Source organism: Macaca nemestrina, chromosome X, assembly GCF_043159975.1.
Source record: "Macaca nemestrina isolate mMacNem1 chromosome X, mMacNem.hap1, whole genome shotgun sequence".
In the NCBI taxonomy this organism is placed as follows: domain Eukaryota; kingdom Metazoa; phylum Chordata; class Mammalia; order Primates; family Cercopithecidae; genus Macaca; species Macaca nemestrina.
The window spans coordinates 36,452,906-36,469,893 of record NC_092145.1 but is presented as its reverse complement, the minus strand read 5'-3'; positions in this window follow the sequence as shown (position 1 = coordinate 36,469,893).

Below are 16,988 nucleotides of genomic sequence, written 5' to 3'. Positions count from 1 at the left end.
CACTTCTCAAAAGAAGACATTCATACAGCCAACAAACACATGAAAAAATGCTCATCATCACTGGTCATCAGAGAAATGCAAATCAAAACCACAATAAGATACCATCTCACACCAGTTAGAATGGCAATCATTAAAAAGTCAGGAAACAACAGGTGCTGGAGAGGATGTGGAGAAATAGGAACACTTTTACACTGTTGGTGGGACTGTAAACTAGTTCAACCATTGTGGAAGACAGTGTGGTGATTCCTCAAGGATCCATAACTAGAAATACCATTTGATCCAGCCATCCTATTACTGGGTATATACCCAAAGGATTATAAATCATGCTGCTATAAAGACACATGCACATGTATGTTTATTGTGGCACTATTCACAATAGCAAAGACTTGGAACCAACCCAAATGTCCATCAATGACAGACTGGATTAAGAAAATGTGGCACATATACACCATGGAATACTATGCAGCCATAAAAAAGGATGAGTTTGTGTCCTTTGTAGGGACATGGATGCAGCTGGAAACCATCATTCTGAGCAAACTACTGCAAGAACAGAAAACCAAACACTGCATGTTCTCACTCATAGGTGGGTATTGAACAATGAGAACACTTGGACACAGGAAGGGGAACATCACACACCGGGGCCTGTTGTGGGGTGGGGAGAGGGGGCAGGGGGGAGGGATAGCATTAGGAGATATACCTAATGTAGATGATGAGTTAATGGGTGCAGCATGCCAACATGGCACATGTGTACATATGTAACAAACCTGCATGTTGTGCACATGTACCCTAGAACATAAAGTATAAATACAAATAAAAATAAATAAATAAATAGGCCCAATGCTCAGACAACAGTTTGTTAATGATTCTCCTTGGGAAGATGAGGGGCAGAACTGCACGGGAACCACAGTTGTCTTATTATGCAAATAAAGTCTCCCACATAATCTCTGGGAGCTGTCCTTAGAAGAATCCATAAAGGTTTGTCTGGGCATGGTGGTGACTCCCAGTCTCTTCTCTTCTCTGGTGGTTGATCTTTCCTGGTTATTTCATGAGATCCCTAGGGTGGAGGTCCTGAGACAATTGCATTTCTTTTGGAAAAAGGCTTTCTTAAGCAGACAAGGAAATTCCAGAGAGAGAGAGAGTCCTTCCCTGTGCTTGGGAAAAGGATCAGAGAAACAAGGAATTTGGGGGGATGGTGAGCAGGAGTTGTTCAGAGACAGACCTTGGCTATGAGGCTTATTTGTGAGGCCTTTTAATTTTCAAAGCACTCAGCATGCCAAAGAGCTATGTTTTGGGGGATTTTTTCTGCACCCCAACACTATAAATTTCCATCTCAGCTTTGCATTAACCACAACCCACAAAATTGATATGTTGTATTTTCATCTTCATTCAAAATATCTTCTAATTTTCCTTTAATCTTTCTCTTTGACCCATGGGTTACTTAGAATTATGTGGTTTACTTTCCAAGTATTTGGAGATTTTCTTTTTATCTCTCCGTTATTGATTTCTAGCTTGATTTCATTGCAGTCAAAGAACATATTCTGTAATTTCAATTATTTAAAAACAAATTATTTAATTTTTTAATTTTTATTTTATTTTTATGTTCTTGCTGTTGTTGTTGTTGTTGAGATGGAGTCTTGCTCTGTTGCCCAGGCTGTAGTGCATTGGTGCGATCTTGGCTCACTGCAACCTCCACCTCCCAGGTTCAAGTGATTCTCCTGCCTCAGCCTCCCAAGTAGCTGGGATTAGAGGCATGTGCCACCACGCCCAGCTAATTCATATATTTTTAGTAGAGATGGGGTTTCACCATGTTGGGCAGGCCGGTCTCAAACTCCTGACCTCAGGTGATCTGCCCGCCTCGGCCTCCCAAAGTGCTAGGATTACAGGCATGAGCCACTGCGCCCAGCCTAAAAAAATGTTTTTTGTTTTTTGTTTTTTGTTTTTTTTTTTTGAGACGGAGTCTCACGCTGTCGCCCAGGCTGGAGTGCAGTGGCCGGATCTCAGCTCACTGCAAGCTCCGCCTCCCGGGTTCCCGCCATTCTCCTGCCTCAGCCTCCCGAGTAGCTGGGACTACAGGCGCCCGCCACCGCGCCCGGCTAATTTTTTGTATTTTTAGTAGAGACGGGGTTTCACTGTGGTCTCGATCTCCTGACCTTGTGATCCGCCCGCCTCGGCCTCCCAAAGTGCTGGGATTACAGGCTTGAGCCACCGCGCCCGGCCTAAAAAAATGTTTTAAGGTAAGATTTTGCTATGTTGCCCAGGGAGGACTTGAATTCCTGGGCTCCAGCGGTCCTCCTGCCTCAGCCTCCCAAGTAGCTGGGACAAGTAGCTGGGACTATAGGCATTGTCATCACATCCGGTTCTTAACTCTTTTACATTTGCTGAGAATTATTTTATCACTGCTAGGGTTTGGATGTTTGTTCCTTCCAAAATTCATGTTGAAATTTCATTGCCATTGTAACAATATTAAAAGGTAAAACTTTTAAGAGGTAATGAGATCACGAGGGCTATCCCTTCATGATGGAATTAATGCCCTTATGAAAGGGCAGGTTTGGCCCCCTCTTGCTTCTTCGTCTTTGTTCTTCTGCTATGTGAGTAATAGCATTCCTCCCCTCCAGAGGGTGCAGCATTCAAGGCACCATTGCGGGATCAGGTTCTTACCAGACACCAAACCTGCCAGCGCCTTGATCTTGGACTTCCTAGTAACCAGAACTCTGAGAAATAAACTTCTGTTCTTTATAAATTACCCAGTCTCAGATATTCTGTTATAACAGCACAGAACAGCCTACAACGATGACTCAGGCTATGACTTATCTTGGTGAATGTCCCATGTGCACTTGAAAAGAATGTCAATTAGATCTTACTTGGTTGGTGATGTTGAGTTCATCTATAATCCTTGCTGACTTTGTCTTAGTCATCTAAATTTTTACCCAGATTTAGGGAAGTGAAGTGCAGTCCTCACTTGATGCCTGCTGCTCTGGGGATTGAATGGGGAATGGTGAAAATCTGATTTAAGGGGTGCCAGGACAAAAGGTCTCCCTGACTTCAAGTTTCTCTCACACGCAGGTGCAGAATTTGATGATGTTCACCGACCTAAAGCTTCTTCTCCAGGAGGAGGCCCCTGAAATTAGATACATTTCTCTGATTAAGTCTTTTCCATACACACAGCAGGATATTTAGATAGGTTGGCCTGCAAGAGAGTTTGTTTTTTGTTTTGTGTTTTTTGTTTTTTGTTTTTGAGACAAAGTCTCACTCTGTCGCCCAGGCTGGAACACAATGGCGCAATCTCGGCTCACTGCAACCTCCGCCTCCCAGTTTCAAGTGATTCTCCTGCCTCAGTCTCCCGAGTAGCTGGGATTACAGGCACAGGTCATCATGCCCAGCTAATTTTTGTATTTTTGTAGAGATGGGGTTTCACCATGTTAGCCAGGCTGGTCTTGAACTCCTGACCTCAGGTGATCCGCCCTCCTCGGCCTCCCAAAGTGCAGGGATTACAGGCGTGAGCCACAGCGCCTGGCCTGCAAGAGAATTTTGATGGGAGGTGGGACACAAGCAGGGGAAGCACTACGTTGGAGTTTCTTTTATATTTGTCTCTATCACAGCTTTGCCTTGAGCCAGCCCCTGGCTCTGTGAGCCTGTGAGGCCTAGCATGAAGGCCCTTAGAATACTGGCAGCTCCCATAGAACACATGAGAATAAAGGAAACCTTGATGTTCCTTGACTGATGTGGTCCAGGGGCTTGCCCAGGGTTGGTCCTGCCCAGCCCCATGCCCATGCTCATTTGGGCACAGTTCCTGTGGGTTGGGAAGACCAGAAGATAACCCATCTGAAAGATGGCATCTTCCTTTCTTTCTTCTCTGGGGCAGTGTCAGTAAGAGCCACCATTCCCTACTCACATTTATTTGCTCCAGCACCAAGAGGCATACTGCCCTCTCCTCCCACCAGCGCCTACACATGGGCCTTGTACACCCCCAAACATGCGCCTCCAGTCACAGTTTTCCCTCTGAGCAGGGGGATGGGAGTGAAGGCATGAAAAATTGGGTAGGGGGATGTGTGGAGAACCCCATATTCTCTTAGCTATATCTTCCCACTCTTCCTCTCTCTGCCTTCTTCCCAAATTATGGCTGGAGCACAGGTAAGGACTTCCAAGGGGGCTGCTTGGGTGGGGTTAGGTGCAGAAGAAAAAGTAGTCAAAGACAGTAGTTCTTAATGATCAATGGATCCCAGAGCCTTTGGGAAATTTGATAAAATAGTTTTGGACTTTCTTCCCAGAAAAACAATGCCCTTGGGATGGACCCACAGTCATGCCTTCATTTTTAGGAGTGTTTGTAATCTCCTGAGGAGTAGTACTTGGGGCCCACTTTAAGAACCTCTGGATTAGAGGAAGTGGCAACCGATCTGTCCCTCTTCCCCTTCGGATGGCAGAAAGCCTCCTTTCTCTCTAATTCACAAAGCATCACCTCTATCTTCTTGAATGCAAGATTACTTCTTATTGTTATATTCAAAGGCAAAAGACAATAGCCAGATAGTAAGGCTGTAGCACTAGCTATTAACCTAGAACTTAATCACCAAAGAATGATTCTCTTAGTTTCATGTCCTTTAGCCCACATTTGATCTCATTGATTTGTGCTTCCAGTCCCTAGCCATTTGGGCTGTTTGTGGGGGTTGATTTTTCTGGATATCATTATGTCTACAGACAGAGTGTAATGACTAGGGTATCTTGGGTGACTGCAGATTTGTGCAAAGTGAGATATAGGGAGTAACGGGTGAAAAGGGTGCCGCACGCTTGAACTTGGTTGCAGCACCAAGGGAACTTTAAAAACTTACACAAATATTGGGCTTGGAAGGTTTGGTGGGGTGTCTGAATCCCTGTTAATTTTTATTTACCCCAAAAAGTAAAAAAAAAATTATTTATGTAGTAAGGCCCAAGATCAAAAAGCATCTTGCATCATTTTATGATGTTACTTACTGTGTACTTTTAAACTACTAAATCTCAGGTTCTCTCAACCAACAAAATTATTTCGATTATTTTGTTAGGCAAAAAAAAATTGACTTGGCCATCCTCCTCTATCTCATCTGTCAGTCTGGTAAGCGTTTTTTCAGGGAGATCCCGAGGACTGTGGCTAAGTCAACTTGATTTGCACTTATTTCTTCCCATTGCCATGTCCAAATCATTCAGCACTGTTGTCCTAGATGTGAGGCTGCCGCTCAGGCCCAGACTCCCAAAGAGTCATATGCAAGTAACTCCAGCTCCTGAGGCTGGGAGGTACTTCTGAAGGCAACAGAAGAATCCATCTTCCTGCAGATTTATTGAATACCGTGTCAGTTTCCTTCCCATCTATTTCCATCACATGCAGACGTCTGTGCTCTGGTGACTCTAAAGGATAAACAAAGACTATGGTCAAGTTGAGGGGAGCAGTTAAATATTGTGATGCCCTGAAATGCTTGAAACATATTTCTTGCATCTTAGGGTACTGACCTCAGACCTTAGAGCCAGATAAAGTGCAATTGAATCTGTTTTATAGAGTAGTACAGTAAATAAAACCATTTCAGGACAAAAGTGAAAACAATACCATACTATATCTCATTCAGCTATACAATTTTCCTTTTAAAATTTTTTTATTTTTATTTTTTACTTTTTAAATTATTAGGGTATTTCTACGTTTCAAAACTCAAAAAGTACAAAAGACATTCAGGGAAAAACCTCCTTCCTATGTCTGTTCCCACCCAAGTTCCCTTACCAGAGGCAAGCACTATTATCAGTTCCTTCTATATCCTTCCATTGATAGTCTATGTCTTTCTCTGTTTTATTACCTCCTCTCAAAGTTTGGATTGGGATTTTTGGGCAGCATTTCTAGTTTGTTTCTGCAAACATGGAAGTGTTTGTGCTTCACTTGTAATAATAGGTCACAGAACAGGTCACAGCCTGCTCTGCAAAGCTTACCATCTCATGTACTGCATTTTAAGCATTTTTATTCCATCCCACAAGAACTAATGCTTTGCATCCTTCTCTAACCCCTGTGAGGGACCCCAAGACAAGTAAAGCCTTTGTCACTGCCCTAAGGAACTTCTTTGTTAGTTGGGGAGACAAGACTACCCATCTGAAACAAATGACAGGAGCAGATGGAGTGCATTGCTGACTCATGGGACTGGTTTTTTGAAAACTTTAAATGCCAGGAGGAAGTTTGGCTTTGATACTGTTGGTCTTTTAACCATGTGGTTAAATGTTTTTGGAGTCAGAGTAAATCTTGGCTCCAATGCCAGCTCTGGTGCTCGATCAATTCTCTTAAGCTCTCTGAGCCCATTTTTCCTCTGTTATATGTAAGAGTATCATTTACTACCATGGATTGGAGGAGATGATGAAGATACAGCACCTGGCATAAAATGGGTGCTCAGTAAGTGGGTTGATTGTGCTTTTTGCAGGAGAAACTACATGAAATTTGGGGCCATTAGGACACCATGCATACATGTGCATTTGTGTCCATTTGTGTGTGGGCGAGGGGAGGAGAGGTATTGACAATTAAGTCTATGAGCTCTAAGACACATGAGCAAGACAGAGGCAGGGAGAAGGACCAGATGGAAGCTCTGCTGATGCATGGCAGCTGATGCCGAATCCATGGGGCTGAGCTTCCCAGTTGACTGCTAAGGCAGGAATGGGATGGGGTATCTTTAACAGCTTCTGAGCCTGATCCTGACATGCCAAAAGTAATGTCTGACAGGATTCATCTGGGAGTGGTGTGGAGGCTGATATGTAAAGAGGCAGAAATAGAGGCAGGGAGTCCAGTAAAGACTGTCATCGAGGTGACAGATTCTCAAAACTGATGCTTTGTTGGGTATGACGGAAATGGGTGAGTTAAAGGTGACCATAGAGTTTCCAGCCAGAGGAACTGGATCTATGACACTGCCTTTAAGAGAAAGAACAAGAGAGGGGAGCTCAGTTTGGAGGGGAAAGAAAGGGCAGCATGTGTCCTGGGGACAGCAAGGCAACTAAATGAAACACAACATTCCACTGGAATAGGTAGCTTGAGACTGATCCCTGCAAATAGAAGGAATGCAACTGGAAAGGTTTCATGTCTTAGGGGGATCCTAAGATTGGCCAGCTCCCCAATTTCCTTATCCCTCCAGCATTCTCAACAGAAGAAATCTGCCTTAAAGGAGAGAGGGAGAAGCAGAATGTGACTATGTTGACTTGAGATTAGGGGCTGTCTAGATTGCCATGGTGACCAGGACAAGAAATGTGATGCTTTTACCATCAAGCATATCTTCCAGTTGTGTTCCTTTATACTGCCTGCTAACGAAGGTTGTGAGCAGCAGCTCTGTTTGCCCACTAGTCTGAATTGGGCAAGGAATAGACCCAGGACTGCACCCTGACAGGATGTGGAGATAGATTCAGAAGGCCTCAGCTACCCTACACTGCACTAACCCTGAGGTCTGTCCCATGATTGCATCATCTCAGGTCTGCCTGGTCACTGAAGCCTAGACTGGGTGACAGAGTGATGACCTTTGTGATACCAACTTTTCAAGTGCTCATTATTCTGGGTACATTCCTAACTCCCCTGTCCTGGTGGCCTCTTCTTTTATGCTTGTTGCCTAGAAGATGATGTAGACAAAAGTGCTCAGAGGACAGCATAGAGAGCTCATTACTGGAACATGATATTCAGATAAAAAAGACTACATATTTTCCAGAATAGGCAAATTCATAAAGATGGAAAGCAGATTAGTGGTTGCCAGGGTCTAGGAGAGGAGGAAATGAAGAGTGACAGCTAATAGGTACAGGGTTTTCTTTTGGGGTGATTAAAACATTCTGAAATTGGATAGTGATGGTGGTGGTTGGCCAACTCTGTGAATATACAAAAAAAAAAAAAACATAAATTACGCACTTTAAAGGAGTGAATTTTATGATATGTGAATTATAGCTCAATAAAACTGTTATATAAAAAAAATCAGGTAGATTTGTGCATTCGTGTCTCATACACTTAAATATGTATACACACTGGGGGTAGCTGCATTTTCACGGTCAAATTGCTCTTAAGAGTTGATATTACTATATTGATATTTAGCAATAGCTTTTAAGTTTTCTAAATCCTCTTTTGCTCAAACTAAGAAAGCCTGGAGATGGGGTAAAGGAATGTGGATGGCGGGCTATTTTCTCTGATGATGAGGCTATAGGGTGAAAAAAAGAAGGTTTCAACTAAATCTATCAAAACAAAACCAAAAGCCCAACAAACTCCATGAAAGTGGTTGGTACACACCTTTCAGAGAATGTTAGGTTTTTCACTGGACTTGGCAGGACTTCTGAGGAGCATTGACATAAGGATGAACTATGTTCCCCTTATTTTCCTGAGATTCTAAGCATGAGCATGTCTTTCCTTAACATCTGGCATACATTTAATTCACCTCCCCATTTTGAATGAGCTATCAAGGGTGTTCTCAATGAATACGTCCCCTCAGAGCTAAATGAAATTCAGTTCAATAACTATTTATCTAGTGCCTACCATGCACAAGGCACCATAGAAGAACAAAACAGCTCTTCAGGCTCTCTTCTTCTCCTGGCTGTGTAATTGCTCTCCAGAATGGGTGCCAAATTACTCCAGGGAAAGAGAAGGGTGTGATGAGCACACACCAAAATCAGGCTTTACTCCTGTCCAAGGCTAGCTCTGCTGCTAGGTCAGGCTGGGAGTCCTGAAACACTTCTGTGGGATAGTCATAGTGGAATAATAGTTCATAGTCGTGCTTGGACACTCTCATGAATTGATATTAATTTATACCTACGAGACATGTCTGGCAAATCATTTTGACATTGCTGTCAACACTGAGGGCTGTCTGCCTCATGAACCTAGAGAACTAATGCAGTGCTGTATTTGCAAAGCCTCCAGGCCCTAAACAGGGCTCTGCCACAAACTCAATGTGTGACCTTGGCTAAATTAGCCGTCCCCCATTTCTAGTGCATTCTCCTTTCTAAAATGAGGGAAAGGAGTGTGACTAATTTTTATCAAAGGCTCTTTCCAGTTTGGCCATCTTATAGTTTATGTAACCATGGGTAACGAAGTGTATCAACTTAGAAGAGCAGAGATAGGAGGAGGTGAGTGCTGAGACCAGGATTGAGAATCAGTGGGATACTTCCCGAGGCCAAGAAAAAAGAGGCAAGAAGCAAGAAGGTATGGACTGTTCAGTTTGAAGTTTATCTGGGCTGATTTCCATGGAGAAACAGGCAGGTGATCTCTTTGGGTTTTGTGCTAGCCCTTGATAAAGAAGCAAGCCAGTGGAGATGGGAATTGTTTTAGTGACTGGTTAGGAATCTTTCTTAAGTTCATAATGATTGCAATAACCCCAATGAGGTTGACCTTAGAAGTTGTCTGTGTTTAGGACTATTAAGAACAAAAAGATTCCTTTGTCCCTCATCAAATGGCTCTTTTCCCAGTTTACCATTTGCAAACCAAACCAAAAACAAACAATAAAAAAGCAAAACAAAACAAAACAAAACCAACACTCAACCAACAAAGCTCGGTAATTATATTAACAATGATGGGGTATGCTTACTGTGGGCCAGGCTCTGTGCTAAGAACTTTATTTCCTTCCAATATCTCATTTAATCCTCCCAACAACTCTGTGAGATAGGGACTATTACTGCGCTTTTTCTGCAGTTGAGGAAATTGAGGCACCAGTCTGTGCTCGGTGCGTTTGTGGAAACTAAGGGGGATACCAGAAAGGAGAAGCATGGGACAGTACATTCCCTAAAATCTGGAATAGTTCTATTAACAAAAACCATGTCAGTTACCCAGGATAAAGTCATTGAAAGGATTTGCAGGAGCCAAGGGAGAGCACAGATTGCTTGCTAGTGGAAAGCTTTAATTTTCTAGCTTAAGGACAAATTTTCAGTTTTTAGACTGTCCCCTAAAAAACACAGCCACGACTCATCTCACAATTTATGTAGTGTGCCTTTAACAGTTTTATCGTGTTTCCTACGATTACCATCTTTCACTCTCTGGAAAGCAGAGGGGTGGTATGTGACCTTCTGTCTCTGTACCTTCCTCAAATGCCCGGCTTTGCCTTCAACATGAAAAAAATGGACACCTTCCCTGGGGAAAGAGGACATATATTTCCAAAAATGGAAGGAAGAATCTAACTCTGCACCCCCTGGCCTCCCGCCTCCACTGCCCCTAGCCCTAGCCCCAAGCATGGTCACAGCAGATTGCTCATTCTTCAAACGTATCATGTTCTTTCCATCTCTGTGCCTTTGGACAGGCTGTTCTCAAAGCCTCTCAATCTCCTTCCCTTCTCTGTCAAACAAATACAAATTCAGCCAAGGTCCATCTTGTGAACCCCACTGCCCACGCACCCCACCCTCGACTTCCAGAAGAGTGGATTTCTTTCTTCTTCCCTCGGGCACCAAGGAGAGCATTCGGGTATGGCATGATATGGTCAGTGCGTGTATGGCAAACCAGCAATTAGGCTGCTCTCTTCAACTGTGTATCCTCTCCAAAACACACGTATACCACATGTACACATCTTACGGAGTACAATAGAGTATTGCAGTTAAGCGAGTGGACTCGGGATCCGGACAACCTAGGTTTAAGTCCAGGCTTTGTCACTAACTCAATGAATGACCCTTGGGAAAGTGCTTGAACCACTCTGACTCAGTCATCTCAACTGTAAAATGGAGATGATAATAATAATACTCCTCTCAGAGAGTCATTTTAAGGACTAAATGAGATGAAATATATGAAGTGCACAACACAATGTCTGACATACAGCAACTGCTCCATCAGTGGTACCCGGTATTATTATTGCACAGAGCTTGGTGCATAGAGGATGCCAAATGCATATTCGAGTGGGTATCTGAACATAGGAAGTCTTTAGGGGATTAACTTAGGGAGAAGTCAGGGACAATTGGGCTACTCAAGGCAGCTGTTCCCCTGCCCTCATTATTCTCTCACTGCACCCTGTTTTTTCCTTCAGTGCATTTATCACAATGTACAATTATTACATGTGTTTGATTACTTATTTGATGTTGATGTTTCCCAATAAACTAAGTTTCGTGATGCCAGGGTCCATGTATGTTGTAACCACCACCATGTATCCTGTACCTAGAACGGTGCCAGGAAGATGGTAGGTGCTCAATTAAAGAATTAAAAAATAAATGAACCTGAGTTAAAGAATAAATGAAAGAAGAATTCAGGAATGATGTGGGATGTAGGTGGACCTGAAGGATGAGTAAGAGTTGAGTTGGTAGGCAAGAAAGCTTCTAAATGGAAGGGAATCCTGGGAAACTCCAGCACTTGGTGGTGGAAGGTACAGCGAACAGGGTGCAGTAAGTAGATCCCTTGGTCTGGAAGAGCAAGAGACTGTTTCTGTAGGTGTAGTTTACATAGGGGAGGAGTGAGAAGACTGGTAGGGGGATGTAGTGAATGGCTTTGAATGCCAGGCTATCAGGGATTCATTCTATTAGCTTAGGCTTTGGCCTCTATTAGCATGCAAATATTCCTGGGAAAAAGTGTATATTATCAGCAAAGTATAAATGTGTATAAATTAGTTTACTTCCTCTTTGTCTTAGAAAAAAATTTGTTAGAGGGGAAAGCAATATCAGGAGGCCACTGGAAAGAGAAAATCGTGCCCCGAGATAATCAAAAGCATATAAAGGGCAAGGGGAAGACAAACCTTACCCACTTCCAGGGTTCTGTTGGTCCAGAACCTGAACCTCAAACTTTCTATAGTTTGTTTCATCACAAAATGACTCTTCTTTATAAAAGGTGCAGGCAGGGAGTATGGGTGTTATGGAGGTTTTTGATCACTGAATAAATCTGTTTACCTGTTTGTAGGTCTGATGAATGTTTGAAATTTGTTTCTCTGGATTATCTAATTTATTATCTATGGTTTCCTGTGTCATTAAAAAAATCTTCGTAAACATCGTTTCCGATGGCTGCATGACATTCTATCACACGGTTGTCCCATAATGTAACTATTCTCTTAATGGTTCTCCTCTAGTTATTCACAAGGCCGACATGAATAATATCTTTGTACCAAAATCTTTATCTGTACTACCATTATTTCCTTCAGAAAAATTGCTAGACATGACATTTTTAGGACAAAAGACCCAAAATTTCTTAAGGTTCTTTCATCTTGCCAAATTGCCACCCAGAAAGGCCAGAGCAATGTTTCCTCCTCACCAGTACATGAAAGAGCTTTATAATGTTGAGGGTCATGATTTTTAAAACATCTTTGCTGCCAGGCACAGAAAGACAAATACCACATGTTCTCACTTATGTGTGGAATCTAAAACAATCTAACTCATAGAGGCAAGAATAGAATGGTGGTTACCAGAGGCTGGGGGTAGCGGTGGGGGTTGAGAATGGGGAGATGTTTGTCAAAAGGTACAAAATTGCAGTTATGTAACTGACCTAAGGGTTCTTCCTGCCCAGTGCAAAAACAAAGTAAATTCATGACATTGCATTAAAGAAAGAGTTTAATTGACCAGAGGCGGAAGTGTTGGAGTTTAGGGATTTTTCAAAGATAATTTGATGGGCAGGGGGCTAGGGATGGGGAGTGCGGTTTGGTTGGATCAGAGATTAAGTCACAGGGAGTCGAAGCTGTCTTCTTGCCTTGAGTTGCTTCTGGGTAGGGCCACAGTAGTGGTTGACAGGTCCAGGTGGAACCATCGATGTCAGACATGCAACGAACCTGAAAAGACATTTCAAAAGGCCAATCTTAAGTTCTGCAATAGGGGTGTCATCAGCAGTAATTGGGAAAGTTGCATATCTTGTGATCCCAGGAATAATGGTGGGTAATTGTTTATGTCTGCACCTTAGCAGAATTCAGCCTCCTCTTATCCTCTTAGCCTGGTGGTCTCTCCTTAGCTTTACAAAAGTGGTTGAGTTATGATGAAAGACTATTATCATTTAAGCTATAAACTAAATGCCTCCCAAAGTTAGCTTGACTGAAGCCCAGGATTAATTAAAAGCAGCTTGAAGGCTAAAGGCAAAAGGGAGGTTGGCCAGATCAGATCTCCAGTCCCCCACCACGTTGCCATAATTTTCTCACTGATATATTTTTCGCAAAGGAGGTTTCAGTTGGGAGAAATAAATGGTAACTTATTTCAGTAAATGATGTGATTGTTTTTACCCAGATTACAAATCATCCCTGTACCACTTACCGAATAATCCTTCCCTTTCCCATTGAATTGTGATCTTTTCTTTACCTTATAAATTCATATATATATGTATACACGTGTACATACACACATATTTTTGCTTTATTTTGTTTCTAGGCTCTATTCTGACCCATTGATCTGTCTCTTCTTGCATCACTATCACTGTTTTAAATGTTGCAGTTTTATAATACATTTTGATAGCATTACTCCTCTGCCTCAGACTTTGCTTAGCTATTTAACTTAGTTCACATTTCCAGACAAATATTGCAATCATTTTGTTAGAAGGGCCAGTTCCTCCCCAGAGACTACCTAAGTCACACGTTTTGGGTGCTGCCTAATTCATCTACTTTGATCACGAGACACACTCATCCTCGTAATGAGAAATTCAAAAGCCCAAATATGCCAGACTCTAATTCTACCTTTAGCTTTCATACCGTCTTTGGCTCCTAAAGGGAAAAATCAAAAGAGGGAAAATATTTTGTCCACACTGAAGAGCTGAAATGAAAAGAATTGTTTACCATGCCAATCGTATTTTATTTATTTTATCACAGAACAATTGGAATGTAAATCAATCATTTTCAAGGTATATTTTTCCCTCTACCCAAAGTGGAATTACTCTCTAAAGTGACAAACATTAGTATTTTATCTATGTATTTATTTTCGTTTCATTACTAACATCATGGAATTACATTTACAAATGCTCTCAGCTTTGTCTCTGTGTCTATGGAAACATGAATTACTTAGCCTTTTGGAGCCTCAGTTCCCTCATATGGAAAATGGCAATAATGACTCCATTGTGCAAAATGCCTGGCTCACAGTTGGCCATCAGTAAATGTTGGCTATCTTATATAATTATGACAGGTAGTAGAGCATTTTGGTTCAGAGCACCGCCTCTGGAGTCAGGCTTCTTTGGTTCAAATTTTATGTTCATCAGTAAATGATTTTCTGATCTTGGATAAGTTAGCTAACCTGAATGTGCCTTGATTTCTTCTTCTGTAAAATGTGTTAATAAAATTACTTGCTTTATTGGTTGTAAGAAATGAGTTCACTCTGTCAATGAAGAGTCAAACTGTAAAATATTTGAAGAGTAGCATTCTGAGCCAGATATGAGTGGCCAATGGCCCATGACACAAGCCCCATGAGAACCTAAGAACATGTGCCCAAGGTGGTTGGGCTACAGCTTGGTTTTATACATTTTAAGGAGACGTATCAATTAATACATGTAAGATGTACATCGGTTCTATCTGGAAAAGTGGGGACATCTGGCAGCAGGGGCAGAGGTGAGGGGGTTGCTTCTAAGTCATAGACGGATTCAAAGATTTTCTGATTGCCAGTTGGTTGAAAGAGTTGTTATCTAAAGACCTGGAGTCAATATAAAGGAATGTCTAGGTTACTATAAGGGATTGTGGAGACCAAGGTTTTGTCATGTAGATGGAGCCTCCAGGTAGCAGGCTTCAGATAGAATAAATTGTAAATGTTTCTTATCAAACTTCAAGAGTCTGCTCTATCAATCTTTTTTTTTTTTTTTTTTTTTTTTTTTTTGACAGAGTTTCACTCTTGTCTCCCAGGCTGAAGTGCAGTGGCACAATCTTGGCTCACTGCAACCTCCGCCTCCGGGTTCAAGTGATTCTCCTGCCTCAGCCTCCCAAGTAGCTGGGATTACAGGCATGCTCCACCTGTAATCCAGCTACCTGGGAGGATTACAAGCATACTCCACCAGCTAATTTTTTGTATTTAGAAGAGATGGGATTTCACCATGTTGGTTAGGCTGGTCTCGAACTCCTGACCGCAGGTAATCCACCTGCCTTGGACTCCCAAAGTGCTGGGATTACAGGCGTGAGCCACTGCGCCTGGCCTCTATCAGTCTTAAGGTCTCTGTGTTGATATTAATGCTGGTCAGCTGTGCCTGAATTCCAAAACGGAGAAGGGTATAACGAAGCATGTCTGACATCCACTTCCCGTCATGGCCCGAACTAGTTTTTCAACTTAACTCTGGAATGCACTTTGCCACGGGGAGGGCCCATCAGTTGGTTGAGGGGTTAGAATTTTATTTTTGGTTTACAACTCCATAAAACATGTAGAAGAGTTTCTGGCACATATGAGGCACTCAATTAATTTTAGCTATTCTTGTTGACAGTATCCTTGGTGATGGTGTTATTGATGATCTTAATCCTTGTTATTTGGGCAACGACATAATCAAGAACATATTACCTCACAGCGCCATCTACTGCTTATTTTGGAAAATGCCAAATCCCTTTCCCTTGAACAACAGTCATTTGGTGAGGAGAATTTTTAAAATTCCAATTTTAGGAATACAAAAGGAGTTTGGAAATATCATGATTTCAAATTTTCTCCAGCCCATCTGGGCTTGTATTTATAAATGTCAGGGCTCTTGGTTGCAAATGACAGAAACTGACTCTGGCTGAATTTAGCAAATTAGTGGGCATTTCACGGAATCAACAGAAAGGCAGGTAAACCAGGATAAAGAAATGGTCAGGAATCATGGGAGGACCCCAGTCAAGATTTGCCATAGGACCAACTTGGTTGGTATGTCACTCCTGGCAACAACCACCTTCACCACCTCTACACACCACCACCACAAAACACTGCTACATCTGGACTCCACTGATTTGACATTCTGGTGTGCTAGATGCAGTTTCTATGAATGAATTCAAAATGGCCACTTTTTGTATAAACCTCTCAAGATCCAAAGTCTTCAGTAAGAGCCTGGATTCCCATTGGGCTCCCTAACCACTCAGGGCTTGTGGAGAGGGAATATGTGCTTCCCTTAGTTTCCACAGTAGGAGGCCTCAGCCTTGTTTTCCAGGCTCACAATGGAGGAATACCTCAAAAAAGAAGAGAGTTTGGACATCCACCTCAAGTAGGGTTGCTGGATAAAATACAGGATACACAGTTAAGTTGGAATTTCAGAAAAACAATGAACACATTTTTAGTATGAGCATGCCAATATTGCATGCAGCATACTTATAGCAAAAACTTGGAAAGATGAAAATGCCCGGTTTAAGTGTGGAGGTCACAATGAGACGAGCACTCTTGCATATTACCGGTTGGTATGCCTATGAATATATTCAAGTGGATTAAAAATATTCACAACTACTAACCCTCAAATACTGTTTTTAGGAATCTTCATAGCCTGTGACCCAATAGTTGAATTTTAAGGAGTGTATCATAAGAAAATGATCAAAAATAGGCAAAATAATTTGTATGCAGAGTGCTCATTGCAGTTGCTGTTCATAAAGAAAAATTGGAAATAAATCTAAATATGCAAGATAGGAGAATGGCCAAATAAATTGTGGTAAATACATATGATAGCATCCTATACAGTCATTAAAAATATGTTCATGAAGAATTCTAGATACGTGAAAACTGACAAGGAAATGTTCAGAGATAAGAGCAGGGCAGATAATAGCACGTACAACTCACTAACTGTAATCTTAGGCTACTTAACCTCTCTCTATCTCAGTTTACTCCTCTGTGAAATGGTATAGTAATAGTAATAAGAATGGAACTTGGAATAGTGTTATGTGTTGGCTGGAGTGTGTGTGTGTGTGTGTGTGTGTGTGTGTGTGTGTGTGCATGTTTGAGGAGGGGACAGAGGAGAAAGAAATGGTAGTCAAGGGACTTTTGCAATAATTGTAGCAACCTAAGTCAGTGTTTCCATGTCTCAGTCTCTAGTTTCATGGTTGTTGAGAGTCAGTTTATGGTGGCAGTGGTAGTGGCTCAGCTTCACTGGGCTGCAGCTATGGTGTTCTATTCCTTTGTTTTGTTTTCTTTTAATTCATCATTGTCTTTATTTTATAGTAGGAAAACTAAGGCATTTCATG